Source organism: Panthera tigris, chromosome F2, assembly GCF_018350195.1.
Source record: "Panthera tigris isolate Pti1 chromosome F2, P.tigris_Pti1_mat1.1, whole genome shotgun sequence".
NCBI classification, from domain to species: Eukaryota; Metazoa; Chordata; class Mammalia; order Carnivora; family Felidae; genus Panthera; species Panthera tigris.
The window spans coordinates 77,467,170-77,482,752 of record NC_056676.1 but is presented as its reverse complement, the minus strand read 5'-3'; positions in this window follow the sequence as shown (position 1 = coordinate 77,482,752).

The window sequence follows — 15,583 nt, the reverse complement described above, 5'->3', positions numbered from 1 at the left end:
CCACCATTTGAAGATGAAGAAGCTGAGTTAGAAGGAAGCTAATTGATCGAAAAGAAATTAGCTTTATCCTGAGAGCAAGGGTCAATAACTGTGAAAGGGAAGAGACATTAAATCAGAAGTCTCTTATGCAAGCATTACCAGAAGGAACTAAAAGATTGCATATATAATGTGTGTGGTCCTAAGAGTCCAAAGAAATGAGATACTCACTGTGGTCTAGGAAACTCAGAAAAGCTTCATGGGAGAGGTGGAAGGCAGGCTTGCTCTCCAAGGTAGAGTGGGATTTATCAGATCGGGGGAGGGGCTGTCCCAGCTGCAGTGTTCCTGGGTACAGGTGCTCACAGAGCACTCCAAGGATCACGGTTGTAACTCAGGCCCAATGGATGGTGTATCTGGAATGAGAAGACGCACGCTAGATCTCAAGCAAACTAGCATCATGAGTTTGAGTATTTTGAGTATAGTGGGGGTTGGAGGGTAAGCATAACTGCCACCATCCCCAGTGCAAATTGTGTGTGTTTGCATATAATGATATTTGTTAATATAATTGTTATTTACAGCAGTTGTTCTGTGAGTGTACCACAAGACGAGCAAACATTTCTAACAAATTTTAACTCGGTAAACGCGCGATGTCTTGCAATACCAGTAGTGTGTGATGCCCAATGTCACGTGATCACAACTGAGCCAATGGTTCTTGAAATTGGCTTTGATATTCAAGTGCTCTGGATGACAAGCGTGTTTCCCGGACGAATTATGCTCACAAACCGAGGTTTTACTCTATTTTCTATAGGGAAACATTCACACTAAAATGAAATGTGCATGTGTATGTATATTTCTCCATATGTTGATTTAGGTATAGTCAGAAGGCATGATTCATCCTGATGTAATCAAGAGAAGGGAAATTTCAGGAGAAGAAAGAATTTTGGAGAGACACATAAGCTTCCCTGAAACTTGGTATCTGGGAAAGATTCCCCCTCGACACAAAAGAGGCTGCGTTTGCTTCTTGAGCCAATGATAGTTTTGTTTTCTTTTTTTGCTTGTTTATATCTTCGGTCTTTTTACGGTGAGCATCGTGATGGGTGAAATAATAGGGAAAGAGGTTTTCGTAAGCAGTAGGTTGCATGATGCCACATGGCATCGTGGTTGAGCTCCGGTGGCCGCGGAGGAGGGGGCGCATGTCAGCCTGATAGGGCGGCCGCCCCTGGGCCTGCAAAGGAGTCTGACCAGCCCTTGTGGGTCCCTTTCAGCGAGGAGAGGATCAGTTCTGCCAGCCAGGCTGGGGTGCGTTTTCCTCCCCAGGTGATGGCACAGCTGCCCTTGCTGTGACGATCTGATAACCTCCCTTCTCTTCAAGTGCAGAGGAGCGGGGGGCATGTGCAGGATCAGATAGGAGAAAATGGATTCTGACGAGGCATTTGCAGGTTTTCAAAAGGCAGGTCTTCCTTCTGGCCTAATGTTTCATCGGGATTTATAATCTTCCCATTATGAGAAAATCAAAAGAGGTCATTTGGTGAGGTTTTATCTTCGTCTTCCTGTGGGTAGCCCTTATGAAACATTTATGAGTTTTCTGACAATATCAGACCGGACTTTCTTTGCGGCTCTTTCTTTCCAAGCTGGGCCCTTCAGAGGTGCCGGCTTATCCCAGTTGATGGTGAGTGTGCCCGGTGCTGTCTCTTGAGGTTAACTCCTTAATGGTGATGGCTCCTCTTTTTGCAACTCTCCAGACAACTGCCACTGGAAGCTTCTGGAACAACTAGTGTTAAATTAGCAGAACAGCATGGCTCAATTTGGGATGGGGATCCTATGGCAGTTGCCTATTTTGAAATTATTCTAAATCTGAAATAGTAAGCAAGCATGGCGATCTGAACTGAGTTCTGAATTAAATTCTGTTTCTTCCTAGTGGCAGGCCATGGGTCGGGGGGCAGTGGGGGGTGGTGGTCAGTTCTCCTGGTCTCAGTTTCTGCATTTGTACACTCAAAGTAAAGTGAATGCTCTCTAGCCCGTGCCACAGTATGGAAATAAAATGTTAGCAAGGATTTTATCCGTACTTAACAGCTACTGAAATGTGAAAAAAAGGTATTGATATTAGTAACTTAATTTTCCGAACATCAATTATTTATTGCACATCCAACCTCTTGCATCTGAAGTGCTCTGATTACAAAGACGGATATCGTCACAAACAGCTGAGATCTCAGATGGGAAATAAAAGTGTCGGGAGTTAACGCTGAACATGAGTCCGGGGTATAAATGTCAATAGAAAACTATCACCAAATTAGTGACACCAGGAACAAAACAATTCAGAAACTAATTGAACATCTACTATGTGCCAAGAAATGAAAACTTTAGTTCATGTATTTCATACAATGCCTCAGTCCAGTGGATCTTGTTATTTCCACCTCATAGGTGAAAAAAAGGCTCATGCTTAGAAAGACTGAACGACGGGCCTGAAATACCACAACTTGTAGGAGTAGGAACAATTTAAATAAGGTGCATCCAACTCCAAACCTACTCTTTCCCCCCACCCCCCCAACCATGCTTTCTCTGTATCACTTGTTTGCATCTCCTCGGATGCTCGTCTTTTAGGTATGTTTTCCTCTATGAATTTTACGCTTTTTGTTAAAAAGAGAGAGAGAGATGTCTTTCTTTTTCTCCTTTTCATCTCATCTCTGTCACAGAGAAGGCACACAATTAATATTTGCTTAAAAACAAAACCAAACAGGGGTGCCTGGGTGGCTCAGGCTCTTGATGTCTGTGCAGGTCGCGATCTCGTGGTTGATCTGCACTGAGCATGGGGACTGGTTAGGATCCTCTCTCCTCTCTCTCTGTCCCCCTCGCCCGCTCCTACTCTCTCTCTCAAAATAAATAAACATTTTTTTAATTAAAAAAAACAAAAACAAACAAAAAGTGGTATCTTTAACAGCATTTTCCCATACTTACTCAAAGAGGAAAAGACATATAAAATTGTCCAATATTTCATACGAAATGTTTATATAGTTCTGAGAGAGTTTTCACAAAGTCAACTCAGCACAGTGCTGTCTTCAGCCTGTTATGTACAAGGCTGGCATTATATACTGTATTTCCTGTACAAGAAACAGCAATGACGTGCCTTTCAAGGATATAGAACTTACTGAGGGAAATATATTTGTTAAATAATGTATGTATGTTTAGCCTTTAATTCATGCCAAGAACTGTTAGAAGGAACACGCACATATTCACATCTTCATCATTACAACAACCATATGGGGTGATGCTATTGTTTTAGTATTTTACTGAGGAGAAAACTGAGGACCAGTGTCTTAGCTAATCCCCTAAAGGTTTTAATGTTAGAAGCCAAGCAACCTGCCTTCAGACTGGAACAGGAAAAGGACATTAGGGAAAACTAAGGAAATCCTAGTAAAATATAGACTTTAGTTAATAACAGTGTACTGATGAGGGCTCATTAGTTTGACAAATGTACCCGTATGATGTTAACTGCAGAGGAAACTGATTATGAAGCGAAAGAGGACTTTCTGTTATCTTTGAAATGTGTTCTGTAAATCTAACACTCTTGTTAAATAAAAAAGTTTGCTTAAATAAAAAGGGGGAACAGAATAATGAGAGGAGTAACTTATGTAATATAACTTATGTGGTAAATGCTATTTGTACCTCTAATATATTTAGTATACAGATGCATAGAAAACAGCCCACAAGTATACATACCTTAGAGACTTTAAGTCTTAAGGAAGGAATGCATAGATTCCTATAGCGTTTATATTTTTTTTACAATAAGAATATTTTCTTGTGTGTCACATTTTTTTCAGCTATTGAAAATAAAGTAATATAAAAAGGTCATATTCAGAGATGTGCAGGGAGGAGTAAGGGAATGTTCCAAACAGTGAGAACATTGTAAGCAAGAAGGTCAGAGCTTGTAATGTAACTTCTCTCCTGTCTCCTCTCGGGAAGCAGAGAGGTACAATGGAAAATACATAAATGTACAAATTACTCATATTCTACCAATGGATTCCCATCCAGCTTCTACCCCCATCAGCTTTTACCATAAGTCCAGGTGGCCTCACATCGCGTCTACTTATATCAGGGATGCACCTGTTCTGCTGAAATGCTGGCGGGTGGGGGGTGGGGGATGAAATCAGGAAGCATCGGTTACCTTGGCCAATGGCAAGCAAGCAGTCTTGGATATGGAGCAAACGGAAAAGCCTGTTCTGACAGTTGCCTTTTCCAGAGTCTTCAATTATATCTGAGATGCTGCTGTAAAAAAAAAAGAAAAAAAAACAACCAAAAAAAAACTAGCATTCGAGCAATAACAAGTCATTGTGATTCTCTCTTCAGGATTGGGGATTCATGAATTATGCATGTCTATGCAGATTTTTCACCTGTGACAGGTGTAGTATGGGCAATTTCCCTAACATATTAAGAAAACCAGCCATAATACCAGTAATGGATATAAATGAGATGTTCTCATCAGGTTATTTAACTATTTCACGCCACTGTGTGGCAGGCGGACGTAGGGTGTGGAACTCTGTCCTTAGTGGGACCCCTAGAGGAAGCAGCACTTCCTGCTGGGTTCTTGGTGGAAAGATGGACAGGTTGTGGCTTGTTTCCTGCCTTACTTATTCATTCTTTTCCGCTGAACGGTACCACCTGAGTCGTGGAACATCCCATCTGAAAAACCAGCTGGTAAGTTCTGCAGAGCATTTCCCTGAGAGATGAGACAGATGTCAAAAAGGGGAGAAAAAATTATGTGTACCTGGTACTCCCTCTGGATGCAGCTGCAAGGTGTTATAGCTTGAAATGTTTGGCTTTCAGGCATCTGGGTATCATAATTCTCCGCTCCAAGGCCCCTCATTCTCTGTAATCACTTTGACCTGACAAAGTCCCAAGTGCATTGGAACTAAGGAAATTACATACTGCTTTTGGTACCCCAGGTGAACCACGCATGCTAAAGAGTAAGAAGACACTTTCATAGTGAATCACGTCCAGCTCAGTGGGAGCCCTGGACGGGGAGACTCGGGTCTTGCCGTGATTCTGGAATGGACTAGCAGCCCTGGTTCTCAGGAAGCAGCTTGAATTTTTCGGGTCCTTCTTGTCTTTTCTAAATGTCAAGCGATAGGATTTAATGATGCTAAGATACATTCCAGGAATACAATACCCTACCTTGAGTCTTTGCTTTGACCCTCTAGTCTGGAAAGGTAGACTTTCCAGGGATACACATGCATCCCTGAGACTGGGAAGGAATTTGAGATAGAATGTGTTTAAGCATTGGGTCTATTTCACTCAGTTGTTTCACTTCCTTTCAAATACCAACGTTCTGTAATCTACAGGGGTACTAACAAGGCTTCATTGCCGTGGTCTGTATTGTTTCTTCCCACTCAGGATTATTCGCCTAGCATTTTGTGTGCAAACCTGGGGGAGTGGCCAGTGTCCTCGCCATTTCCACAAATAATCCACACGCAGGAGAGACCACAGCACATGCTGCTGTGCAGCTTCTCTCCTATGCAGTCTCCCCCTCTCTCCTTACTCTGTTTTCATTGTGCATTGCTTTCACACTCCCCAAACCCCAAGGGTGTGCCATTTGACCACCTAGCTGCACAGTGTGGTTTGTGCCTCCCACCCCAGCTCAGGCTCAGACTGTCCCTGCTATGGGGAGGTAAGCCTTCCTTCTGCCTTCCTGGCCCTCTGTAATTGTGACCCAAAACAGCAAGGACAAAACAAACAACAGCAACAGAGGTCCTCTCTCTTGGTGTAGTAGGGACGTACAGATGGTCAGATAAGGTGGCCAGTTATTTCCCCTGCTTACATTAAAAAGCAAAGTGAGAGGTGCCTGTGTGGCTCAATCAGTTAAGTGTCCGACTTCGGCTCAGGTCATGATCTCACAGTTTGTGGGTTCGAGCACTGCATCATGCTCTGTGCTGACAGCTCAGAGCCTGGCGCCTGCTTTGGCTTCTGTGTCTCCCTCTCTTCTCTCTCCCTCCCCCGCTTGCCCTCTGTCTCTCCCTCTCTCTCTGCCCCTCCCCTGTTTGCAGTCTCTCTACGTCTCAAAAATAAGTAAACATTAAAATATTAAAAAGCAAAGTGAGTTGGAGAGACTTTTAAACAAATCACAATGGGGGCACCTGGGTGGCTCAGTTGGTTGTGCATCCGACTTCAGCTCAGGTCATGATCTCACAGTCTGTGAGTTCAAGCCCCACGTCGGGCTCTGTGCTGACAGCTCAGAGCCTGGAGCCTGCTTCGGATTCTGTGCCTCCCTCTCTCTCTTCTTCTCCCCTGCTCATGCTCTGTCTCTCTCTCTGTCTCAAAAATAAACAAAAACATTAAAAAATTTTTAAACAAATCACAATGTGAAGGGTACCAGAATTGCCTCCAGTATTCAGGGTTTAGGAAAAAAGCAAAAACAAAACAAAAGCCTTGTTTTTCTTGAAAGGCTCACGAAGGTGAACTGCAGATGATGGTGATAGTTGGGTTGAACCTTTGAGGGACAAAACAGACCAAGGTTCTTAGCTACTATATCAGTGCACATTTCACACTGATTTTTCATTGTTAACGTCTCTGTCAGGATCCCCAACTGGTTTTTGTACATCTTAAGGGCAAGGATCGTGTTAAGTGTCTACCAAAACATATTTGTGGAATGAGTGAAAATCTTTGCCTGAGATCCATCAATTTTTTCAACAATTTTTACAGGTGACCGGAGCCCCCGAGGCCTCTGGTTAGGGTAACAGGCAGACACCTCACTTTCCTAGGTGAGAAAACGAATGGTGAGAGGGACTGTGTAACTTGCTCAGGGTCGTGCAGCTGACACGTGGCAGACATACGTTTTGTCATCGCTTCCCACTCGACAGCCATCCCTTCTTTCACAGACAAGCATCACAGCTGCCTGTGCACGACTCTGAGACATATACTAACGTGGCCATGGGGAAGGATTCAAACTGAAAATTAACAAACTGCATTAAGCAAGGTGGCCAGTGAGCACGCATGAAATGCTATTTAATAAGACACACACCAGCCATCCTGTTTGTGATGAACTGCAGTTTTTCTAAATCCCCTTGAGACAGTATTTTCAGGAGGTCCAGAAGACTGCCCAGCACAGCTGAAAGGATACCAGAGATTGTCCTCAGAAACCTGCCTGAATTCCTGGCATGGCCCTTAACTACTCCTGTTACCTGGGCAAGTCACATGACCTCTCCCTTGACAAACTCCTCACCTTTGATCGAAGGAAAGAGATAATTGGCATTTGATGAGTCAGGTACAGAGAAGGCGAGCTTACAGGTCAGCCTCAGGTGAGATAATGAAATAAAACGTGTATAGTGTTTTTATGCGTCAGGTGCCATTCCCAGGGCTTTATGCATGTTAACACATGTAATCCTCTTAACTCCATAAACGGATAACAGAATCCCCATCTTTCTCCTGCGGAACTTTGAGGATCATAGAGAAGTGATTGGCTCTACTTTAAAAAGCTGGTAAGTGGCAAAGCCCAGATCTGATCGCACAGCAGATAGAGCTGACTCTGAAACACACAAACAGGAAAACATCCTGAGGCTTTCAACTGTATTCCTACTCTCTGAAATTGGATGAAAGGAATAGACAAGGTCATTGCTGGAGTCTGCCATGTCCTGTGAGAGAGCTCCTTTGGATGGAGGTAAATCTCTGAGCTCTGTTGTAACTCATGGGGAGAGGATAAGGCACGGCGTGCCTTGGGACATCTCGAAGTCTCTCCTGTAGGAATTTCATTAAGCCTTGTGTCTTTAATTGCCCCAGTAGAACATGCCCCGCACCCGGTAGGTGCTGAGGCAGGGAGAGCAGGTGTAGATGGCAGCTAAGAACATGGACTCTGGCTGCATCCAGTCCCATCCTTCTCTTGCTACGTATACGATCACGCAAGCCAACTAACTTCCCTCCAGCTCAGCTTCCTCATCTTCAAATGGTGGTGATAATGTACCGACCCTTTTAAATCATTGTGAAGATTCATTTTTTTAAAAAGAGAAAAAAAATACATATATACACGCACAGCAGTCCTGCAGGTATCTGAGTACATCTCCTGTGTCTCCCCTGTGCCTTCTCTTTTCCAAGGTGAATATCCCCAGATCCATCAGGTGGCGCTCTTTCTAGATTGTTCAGCATACTGGTGGATCTCCTCTGGAGTGGCCCCGATTGCCAATGGCTCTCTTAACGTTTAGCAACCAGAGTTGAGAAATTTCTTTTTTTTTTTTAATGTTTATTTTTGAGGGAGAGAGACACACAGAGTAAGAGTGGGGGAGGGGCAGAGAGAGGGAGACAGAGAATCTGAAGCAGGCTCCAGGCTCTGAGCTGTCAGCACAGAGCCCGATGCAGGGCTCAAACCCATGAGCAGTGAGATGATGACCTGAGCCGAAGTTGGAGGATTAACTGACTGACCACACAGGTGCTCAGTGGTCACCTTGCATTTTCTCAGAGTGTAGGTACCGCTGGTGGACTTTGACTCCGCGGATTGGAAAGAAGCAATATTGGTCTTATTCCTTACACAGAAGGTAGGGTGAATCTAGGAAAAGGAGGCATGGAAAATGGGATTTGAGACTTGCCACTCACCAGACCAGCTAACGGGTGATCTAGTCTAGCTCCGGGGGTGGGTGGGCTTATTGAGGGTGGGACCAAAACCCTAGTGAGGAATCCTGGGTTGTGCTGAGTTTACCCTCTCCATGCAAAATTCTAGGCCCTGGGTTGGGTAAATAGCTGGTAGGGAAGGATTCCCTGACCTGGGAGTGGGGACCAAACGAGGCAGATGACCTCAGTTTCCAGACTGGGAAATGGAGCAGATGGTAAAATAATGAATCAGTCTAAAGGAGTAGAAAGACTATTTTGAGTGATAAGAAAGAATTTTTGAGACTATCGAGACTGAGGTTTCTAATATCCATCCCAGTTAGGACTGTCAGGTAAAATACAGGGCATCTCATAAAATTTGAATTTGAGATGAATTTGATGAATGTATTTGGGTAAGTATTTCCCAAATATTGAATGGGAAATACACACACACACACACACACACACACACACACACACACGCACACACATGAAAGAAAGAAAGAAAGAAAGAAAGAAAGAAAGAAAGAAAGAAAGAAAAGAAAAGAAAAAAGGCATTGTTTACATGAAATTCAAATTTAACTGGGTAGCATATATTTTTATCTGCCACATGTGGCAACCTTAATTTCAGTGGAAGGACACAATGTATTAGACATCATTGATCTGGGCTCACAAGAATGGTTAAACATCAAGTAACTGTCTTTTCTACAAAATTGAGAGTTAAAGGGATGGAGTCAGATGGACATGAATGCGGATAATATACCTTAAGGCACGTTAACATTTAAAGCTTTGGCTACTCTACAAGTAACGTAGAAACGAGACAGATGGACAGATATACCTAAGTGGGGTTTCTGGCTTCGAATTCTCAAAAGAAATTCCTGAGATGAGGATTTGCGACAAGTGATTTATTTGGAAGGTGGTCCTGGAAACATCAGTAGGAGAGTAGGGAAGTGATAGCAGGTAGACAGAAAGCCAATGCAGGTGCTAATCAGCAGGGTCTCCTTATAGGGTGTTGGATCCCTGTGGAGGAAATGGAAAAATGCCTCCAAACCCTAGTGTCCATCCATACATGCGTGGATAAGGAAGGTATATAGTACACACACACACACACACACACACACACACACACACACCACTGGAATATTACTTAGCCATAAAAAAGTATGAAATCTTGCCATTTGCAACAACACGGATGGATCTTGTAGTATAATGCTGAGTGAAAGAAGCGAGACAAAGACAAATACCGTATGATTTCACTCATCGGTGGAATTTAAGAAACAAAACAAATGAACAAACAAAAAGAGACAAACAAGCCAAACCAAAAAACCAAACCAAACAAAAATCAAATAAAACCTCAAAACCCAGGCTCTTAATACAGAGAAGGAACTGGTGACTGCCAGAGGGGAGGTGGAGGGGGGGGTGGGTGAAATAGGTACAGGGGATTAAGAGTACACTTATCCTGATGAGCACTGGGAAAGGTATGGAAGTGCTGAAGAATTATATTGTACACCTGCAACTAATATAGCACTGTATGTTCATTATTCTTCATTAAAAATAATTTAAGCCTCCAACGCATCACAGCTTGTTAGGACCGGCTGAGGGCTGTCCCAGAAGCTGCCCCTCTGGCACTTCCAGGTCACTGGTACCCAGTGAGAGAAAGCCCTAGGTGGAAGGTGATAGGTGCTTACATTAGGATGCCCTCAGAGGTCCAAACTTCTACCTGCTGAAGAGACATCAGTTGGGCATTCTCAGAAGCTGCCACAATATGTCTGTCAATCAATATATAGAAATAGAGCTAGAACCTACTCTGAACCTACATATTCGGACGGTGTCTGAACGGATTCCAGTTGGTTGCCATCTTGGTTCATGTTTGTACTATTTTCCATCTGACCGCACTGACCACATGGGACACCCTGCACTTGTAAGCCTCCATATGTCCCTTTGTACTCATGATCTCCAAATTCTTTCCACGGTTAGTCTCGGGACCAGCAGCCACCATGCATGGCATTGCCCACGGCACGTCTGCATGCCAAGGCCGGTTCGTTCTCTCCCCGCTTTCCAGTGCTGCTGTTGCATATCTTATCAAACACCCAGGAGTCCGATGGCCTCAGTCCAATGGCTTTAGTTGTTAGTGGGTCTTACACAACAACTTTACCATAGGGAAGTCACACTCGGGGTGAAGTGGTCAACATGAGCTCACAGGAGAGACCAAAAAGGAGACTATTTTAAAATTCCAATAAGAAGTTCAAAAAATAGAAATATTAGTGATCCATCAAGAAATGGATATAATGTGAACCCTTGGGTTAATTTCTGCCACTGCACTTTTTGTGACTTCAGTAGTAATCGCATCCCTGTAATTCAGTTCTCAGAGAAAGTCTGTAATAGACTATTTATGAACGGAGCCGAGTCGTACCCAAAGGCAGCTGTGAAACCCCACAGTGTCTGTGAAGAGTTACCTTTCACAGATGTATGTGGGGCTTCAGTGGGTCACCCAGTCTATCATTAGCATGACCAAGATAGTTTTATAGAGGTGATATTTTTAATTTGAAAGGGAAATTTTACTCCCTGTAAGAAACAGCTAACTGTTCAGCTAAATAAAATTAAATAAAATTGATTCCTTTTTTTAAACTTCTCTCCCTTTTATTCTGTGGCTGCTACCAACAAGGAGGGGATTTTGTGCTGGTTTCTGGTTGCAAAGGGCTTTGACCATGCACAATAACTGTTGGTAAACAACATGTTCCTAGAGCAAGGCCCGAACGGGGAGAATACTCTATTACGGAGCGGTGCCTGTGACCCAAACACCCCAGTATAAGTTGTTTATTTGGAATTCAAATTTTCCTGGTGTTTTATATTTTACCTCACAATCGTATTCTCACTCCTGCTTGCCTTGGCTGGGATCGCCTGCTCAGGCCAGGTGCCCTCACCACAGTCTTGGCCTGAACACCACCACACTGGGTGAACACAGAATACCGCTTCAGTGTTATGCTAAGTGGCCGTTGTTGAGGACGTTGGTCCTTTTTTCTTCCCGTATTCAGGGGTCGGACCCCAATCCCACCACCGTGTTGACCTCAATCCAGAATATTCTGAAATATTGGAAGACTCTGAGGAATGGACAGGTCCAATGAGCCTCACAGATCCCTCATTCATGCTCTAGCTCACACATACAATCAGAGTGGAGGGACTAGGCCCCAGCATAGTATTAATTCTATGACCTTTTCCTCTGTTTCCAGGTAGTATTGATACACCGCTCCCATACCTCTTCTGCTGAGGGTGCTCTCTGAGCTCTGTGTAGGGCTTTCTTTATCCTCCCTTCTTGTGTGTCCTTTTATTACTGCCATTTGCCTTGAACATAAGGGGGAGTCTTAGTTATCGCCATGGTGCTCAGAGTCATTGCCCTTGCCAGAAAGAATGAAAAGAATCTCTGGTCCATTGCCCTTTGGATGTTAAGACTTTTTACTGGGGGATGTTAGCTCCAATTATTACCCGAAATCTTCGTGTGTAGGAGACTTTGCATTTCTGCAAATGACTGCAAAGGACTTACATAACTGACAGTCAGCAAATGCCCAGATCAAAGTTAGGAACGGAGGAATGGTGGGATTCTCCTTATTTACTATGTGTTTTGTAGAAAAAAGTGTAAAATGTAAGCAGATTTTTTTTCTTCTATTATCCAGGTGTTTTGAGGCCTGGAGGACCACTTGCCCACTGCCCCCTTTCTTTAGTTGAATGATTGGAAATATCCAAAGGATTGGCTGACAGTTTTACCTCATATTATGAATTCACATGATATTGGTTAAGTGTAACTTGGAAATTGTAGCAAAATTCAAGGTGCAGTATCAGGCTTCATACACCTGAGATTAAGATTCTGTGTCAAAGATGGACAGGTTGGTCACCAAGTCATTTCCCTAAATCCCAGGCACAGAACTCAACTACATTTCCCAGCATCCTTTGCAGTCAGGAAAGGGCATGTGATGGGGCATGTGATAGGCATGTCCAGAGGCAGTAGAGACGCATTTCCAGGTCTGTCCCATATTGCCCTCCTACATTGACCTCTGCTGTCTTTCCCCATCCACAAAATGTATGGATAGGACTCTGAGAATCGGAGGAGCCACAAGACAGAGAAGACTGAGTCTCTGCTAAGGGAGAGTTCCAGGACAATCTCTTGACCTGGAATACCCACATTGGACTATACTATGAGCACAAAATAAACTTTTATTGAATAAAGGCTTTAATTTTTTCAGAGCAGCTAGCTTTTCAAACAGATGGAAGACATTTATTCTTTCATTCAGTAAGCCAGTAAGTAGTTCCTTAGATATATTCTGAGTGCCCACCAAGTGTCAGAGACTCTGTGAGTCATCTACATGGGTAAACGAAACACACATAATTATTGCCATGATGGAGCTTGCCAGGTTCATCAAGGAAAAATTAAGAAGGCATGTACCTTGTAATAAATGCTATGAAGGAAACAAGTGGGGAGATTGTTCCTTTGCTAAAAACCTGCCTGTATATGGTGGTCATGGCTGAATTCTTGGAGGAAGTGATGTGTCGGCTGAGATATGGTGGATGAGAAGGGCTAGTCATACAGAGAGTCAGCAAGGAGGATCTGAGGTGTCTGGAACACGAGCATGCATTGAAATGGTGAAGACATCAGTGGTGAAGGAAGCTGAATCATAGTGAGAGAGCCAGAGAATGAGTGATTGGAAAAGTGGGCAGTGCATGGGATACGTGGACCATATGGGTCACCTAAGGATTTGGAATTGAAGTGCAAACGTGTTTGTTTATTCCCTGAAGGAATTTAAACAGAAGATTGGCATAAAAGGAGTGATATTTAAAATATCATTTAGGCTGCCATGCCTAGAATTGATACAAGGGAATGAAGTGAAAGCAGGGGTGTGGAGGGAAGGAGTGGAGTATTTCAGTACTGATGGTAAGAAGTGATGGTGGCTTAGACTGAGGGAGATGGCAGAAAAGGCAGAGGTAATTGGGAAAATCCAAGACATGTTTGGGAGGAAGAATCAGCAGACTGAAGTCAAGTTTATACATAGGGGTAGAAAATAGAGGGGGGGGGGTGTCAAAAATGCTTTCCAGTTTTACAACTTGATCACATGGGCCAACATGGATATAAGAGAGAAAGGACAGGGATCAAGTGAAGAGTAGGCTTGAAGATAAGATTGTCTTAACATTTTTTTATATGTTTATTTATTTTTGATAGAGAGAGACAAAGCACAAGTGGGGGAGGGGAAGAGACAGAAGGAGACACAGAATCCAAAGCAGGCTCCAGGCTCCGAGCTCTCAGCACAGAGCCCGACGCAGGGCTCAAACTCACAAACCGCGAGATCATGACCTGAGCCGAAGTCGGACGCTTAACTGACTGAGCCACCCAGGTGCCCCAAAGATAAGATTGTCTTAAGAGATCAGTTTTGGACTTGTTAAGTGTAAGATGCTAGGGAGACATATGTAAATACCATAAATGTCCATCAAAGACTGAATGGGTAAAGAAAATGTGGTATGTACATGCAATGGAATATTAGTCAACCTTAAAAAATAAAGAAATCCTGCCATTTGTGACAACATGGATGCACCTGAAGGACATTATGCTAAGCAAAATAAGCCACACACAGAAGGACAAATACTATGTGACATCACCTATATGAGGGATTTAAAATAGCCAAATTCATAGAAGCAGAGAGTAGAATGATAGTTGCCAGGGACTGGGGATGGGCAGGTAGGTGAAACAGGCAGATAGTAGTCAAAGGGTACAAAGTTTCAGTTATACAAGATGAATAAGTGCTTGAGATCTATTGAAAACACAGTGCCTGTGATTAAGTATACCTTGTATACTTAAAAATGTACAGGGCACCTGGGTGGCTCAGTCGGTTAAGCGTCCGACTTCAGCTCAGGTCATGATCTCATGGTCCCTGAGTTCGAGCCCCAGGTCAGGCTCTGCGCTGACAGCTTAGAGCCTGGAGTCTGCTTCAGATTCGGTGTCTCCCTCTCTCTCTGCCCCTCCCCCACTCTCATCTCTGTCTCTGTCTCTCTCTCAAAAGTAAATGAATATTCAAAAAATTTTTTAATGTACTAAGAGAGTAGATCTCACATTAAATGGCCTTATCACACACAAACAAAATAATTGTAATCAATAAAGTGGGAAGAAACTTCTAGAAGAGGTGGATATGTTTACGGCATAGATGGTGGTGATGGCTTCGTGGATCTGTAGTTATTTCCAAAGTTATCATATATATGAAATATGTATAGAATAGCTTCTTGGATGTCAATCATGCCTCGATAAAATCTTTTTTAAAATTAATAAAAATACATCTTTATATATCCTGATAAACAAATGTACCCAAGAAGGTTTGCGGCACGTTAGCGCATTCCAAACTGCTCACTTCTGTTCTCCGGTTCTAGTACATTAAAAATGTTAGTAGCATCCAGGGGAATACACTTCCTGGGCACTAATTGTGCTGTTAAGGGAAAAGTGAGTAGATCTGCTTTAAGGTTGAATTATTGGAATTAAAGAATTCATTAAAATCTCTACATAAGCCCTACTGGGAGAAAACACACACTCTCTCTGCAGTTAGCTCTGTTCAAATCATTCGCTGGAGATACCGAAGAGCATTACCTAGTTTATGATTTCTGTTGTAAACATCACCCTCGAGTGAAATAAATGGCTTCTTTAGCTCCCTTCCCTCTTTTTCTTTTTTTCCCTCCTGAATGTATCTCTATTTATCTGTCTTTCCCTCTTTGGAGGCTAGCAACAAACCATAATTTATTTCCTTTGTGGTTAACCTACGGGTACTTTCCATACCAAGCTATGAAAACCATAGGTTCATTTATTTAACAAATATCTGATGCACATACCCTGTGCCACCCAACTTCATGTGTCAGAAGTGGGAGGTACCTGGAAGCCACCAGAAAGAACACACTCAAAGCAGGGGTGTGAGTTCAAATGCCATTTTAGGGGGAAGGGGATTGAGGAAGGAACTCGGTGGACCTCAGGCATTTTGCTGGAGTGTCTGAGTAAATAATGCCTCCAGGGACAGAG